This window comes from Leptonychotes weddellii, chromosome 6 (genome assembly GCF_054177405.1).
Source record: "Leptonychotes weddellii isolate Sample4059 chromosome 6, ASM5417740v2, whole genome shotgun sequence".
Classification (NCBI taxonomy): domain Eukaryota; kingdom Metazoa; phylum Chordata; class Mammalia; order Carnivora; family Phocidae; genus Leptonychotes; species Leptonychotes weddellii.
Genome location: NC_138374.1, coordinates 105177451 through 105181676, shown reverse-complemented (window position 1 = coordinate 105181676; position 4226 = coordinate 105177451).

Below are 4226 nucleotides of genomic sequence, written 5' to 3'. Positions count from 1 at the left end.
TGAGTCCTTTATTAGATATACGCACCACAGTCTGTGACTCGCCTTTCTGTTCTTTTTTTTAATTTATTTTAAATTTTTTTTTAAAGATTTTATTTATTCAGCAGAGAGAGAGACAGCGAGAGCAGGAACACAAGCAGGGGGAGTGGGAGAGGGAGAAGCAGGCTTCCCGCTGAGCAGGGAGCCTGATGCGGGGCTCGATCCCAGGATCCCGGGATGCCGGGATGCCGGGATCATGATCTGAGCCGAAGGCAGACGCTTAATGACTGAGCCACCCAGGCGCCCCAGCCTTTCTGTTCTCTTAACAGGGTCTTATGAAGAGCATAAGACTTCTTTCTAAGAAGTCTAATTTATAAGTATTTACTTTTATGGATCGCGCGTAGGTGTCATGTCTAAGGAATCTTTCTTCACAGAAGGTCACAAAGGTTTTCTCTTACGAGTTCTTCCAGATATTTACAGATTTGGTTTTACATTTAGGTTTATGATCCATTTCGAGTTAATTTTTATATATGCTGAAAGGCATGAATCCAAGTTTATTTATTTGCATATGTATATCCAACTGTTGCAGCCCCATTTGTTGAAAAGACTATTTTTTTCTTCACTGAATTACCTTTGCACCTTTGTAGAAAATCAGTTATACATTTGTTTCCTAGGACTGCCTAATAACATACCACAAACCTGGGGGCTTAAAACCACAGGCGTGTACTCTCACAGTTCTGGAGGCCCGGAGTCTGAAATCAAGGTGTTGGCAGGAGGCACTCCCTCCAGAGCCTGTGGTAGTGAATTCTCTCTTACCTCTTCCAGCTTCTGGTGGTTCCAGACATTCCTTGGTTTGTGGCAGCATAACCCCAATCTCTGCCTCTGTCTTTATCTGGCCTCCTCCCCAAGTATCTCTCAGGATCTTCCCTGCTTCTTTAAGGATACCTGTCATTGGATTTAGGGCCAATCCTAAATCCAGGATGTTCTCATCTTACGATCCTTATTACACCTGCAGAGACCCTTTTTCCAAATAAGATCACATTCATAGATTCCAGGTGGACATTTGCTTTGGGGAAGGGAGGAACACAAGTCAGCCCACTACGTGTATCTATGTGTGGGGCTATTTGGCTACTACCGTTTTATGATAAGTTGTGAAGTCAAGTAGTGTTAGTCTTCCAACTTCATTCTTTTTCGAAGTTGTTTTGGTTATTCTAGTTCCTTTGTATTTCCACATGAATTTTATTTATTTATTTATTTATTTATTTATTTTTTGAGAGAGAGAGAAAGAGGGAGGGAGGGCAGGGGGAGAGGGACAGAGAGAATCTTAAGCAGGCTCCATGCCCAGCTTGGAGCCTGATGCAGGGCTCGATCTCACGACCCTGAGATCACGACCTGAGCAGAAATTGAGAGTCAGATGCTCCACCGACTGAGCCACCGAGGTGCCCCTCCACATGAATTTTAGAATCAGCACGTCCATTTCTACCGAAATGACTATTGGGATTTTTTTTTGAGATTGTGTTGAATCTATTTGGGGAGAATTAACATCTTAACAATATGGTGTCTTCCAAACTATAAATGAGGTATGTTTCTCCATTTATTTAGATCTTTAATTTCTCTCATCAGTGTTTTGTAGTTTTCAACATGCATGTCTTTCATATCTATGGTCACATTTATCCCTTTTTCAGATATTTTGATACTATTGAAAAGGGTATTGTTATTTTAATATCAGTTCTGATTGTTCATAGCTAGCGTATAGAAATGCAATTGATTTGCAGATATTTACCTGTATCTTGCAATCTTACTAAACTCACTTATTAGTTTAATGGCTTTTTTGTAGAGTTAACAATCAGATTTTCTTCATATCATCTGAGAGTAAAGACAGTTTTACTTTTTTCTTTCCAATAGGGATTTCTTTTCCTTGCCTTATGCATTGGCTGGAATCTCCAACACAATAACAATGTTGAGAGTGGATGTTCTGATGTGCACCTGACCTTAGGGAGAAGACATTCTGTTTTTCACCATGAAGTATGATGTTAGTTGTAGGTAGAGTGACCAATCATCCCAGTTTTCCCGGGACTGAGGGGTTTCATGGGCTGCACCACTCTCAGTGCTAAAACTAGGATATTCCCAGGCAAACTAGGACAGTTGTCACCTTAATTGAGGGTTCTGGGCCAGTTTCAATGATGATTTTTTCTTCTCATTCTGGGTTGTATTTTTCTGTTTCTTTGCATGCCTGGTAATTTTTTATTGGATGCCAGACATTGTGAATTTGACTTTGTTGGGTGCTAGATATTTTTTTATTCCGATAAATATTCTTGAATGTGTTCTGGGATGTAACAATTTCATCCTTTCATGCCTTTAAGATTTGTTAGATAAGATGAAACAATATTTAGTCTAGGGCTAATTATTTTCACTACTGAAGTAAGATCCTTCTGAGTACTCTACCCATAAATTATGAATGTTTCCAGTCTGACTGGTGGGAACAGGGAGTATTCCTGGCCCTATGTGAGCTCTGGGTACTCTTCCCTTCATCCGTTTGGGTGATTCTTTCCCGAACTGTGAGTAGTTTCCTTACATTTGGGTCAGCGCTCTGCTTAAAACTTGGGAGTTCCCAGGGTTCTTTCTCCATGCAACTCCCTCCTCCTCAGTACCCTCTTGTGTACTGTAGCTGTCTGGGTCTCCCCAGACTTGCAGCTCCTTCTCCTCACTCACAAAATCTGCTGGGCTCTGCCTCAGTTTCCCTTCCCTGTATCATGGCTTAGAAATTCTCTCAAGGCAGTAAACTGAGGCAAATGTAGGGTTTGCTTGCTGTGTTTCCCACCTCTCAGGTGTCCTTGACCTTTGTTGCCCAACGTCTGGTGTCTTGGAAGCCATCATTTCCTGCATCCTTCCATCAGGCTAGGAGCTTCCAGAAGGCGGGGACTGTGCTTGCTTCATCAGGCTGGGTGCTCCTGGAGAGCAGGCAAGACCTCTGCCTTCTTCCTTATCCCTTCTTCAAAGCATGTTTTAGCAGATACTTAAGACCATGGCATTTTACTCATGGTTATTCCCTCCAGGTACATGTTTGCTTTCATGTGACACAGATTAAATTACGTCCCTTGAGATTGCCCCTTCTTCTCTCAATGGTTCCTCTAGAAAGTCTTCCTGGATGGAGTGAGATAGATGATGGGTCTCCTTGCCACACCATCTGCCCATGAGTTTATGAATCCTTTTCCCCTGGTTTGCCACTCTCCCTAGAGTGACTCCTAGAACTACTGTCCCCAGTCTTGGGTTGCCCCAGGACGGTTTTAATCAATCTTACCAGTTCTGTGGGAATATATGGGGGTTATAGTTGAAATGACATTAAGAAATATTGCTGGCCATATCCCATTCATGGAGATTCACAGAGCATGTTAAGATTTTAAAGGTGCTGATAAATATTGTAGTAGAGGAAAATGTTTGCTTTGTTTACACATATTTTCTAAATATATTTGATTCCAGTAACTTTTCTTTGATCTCAGAATCTCTCTGGACTATTTAGTTTTCTTAGGAACATACTTAAAGAAACACTAACCCAAATCATCATGAACAAATGAAAGGTTCTCCTCTTCTGTGTCCGTCTCTTCCTAGAGTACAGATGAATGTTTGTTAAGCAAATGATTCAAAGAAAGAATTTGAAATCACTCTCAACAGCCTGTTCTGACTTTATCCTTACAGAGCAGGCTGGTTTTCCATGGGATTCTCTGGAGTCTCACTCACAGAATGTCAGTTGCCTCCTCTTACCCTGTGTTCTTTGAACCCATTAGTCATTTGCTCCTATTTGGAACTGGTTTGGTGTCACATGAGTAAGGCTGGGGGCACAGACTGATAAGAACACAGATGAGAAGGGTAGGACCACACCATTGCACAACTTTAGGGGGCACCCTTCATGCCGGAATCTATGTGACGGGCACTCCTTCAGAGTCATGCAACACAGTAGCCCTACAAAAGGGTTTGAAAGTAGACTGTAGGCTTTCTCATTTCTAGATCTCCGAATGTACCATTGTTCTGCGTGGAATGCTATTCTGCACATTCTCTTGTCAAAATTCTACTCCAGTCGTAGCTAAATGCCACTTCAATGAAACCATCCTGGGTTCCTCAGGGGGCATTTGTGTCTTCTTCCTCTGTACTCCCATGGTCTTACCAGAGTCTGCCTTTGAACATGATTAGTTGTGTCCAGGCCTTCCTCCTTGACTAGAGTGTGCATTTCATGAAAACGGGGACTGTGTCTT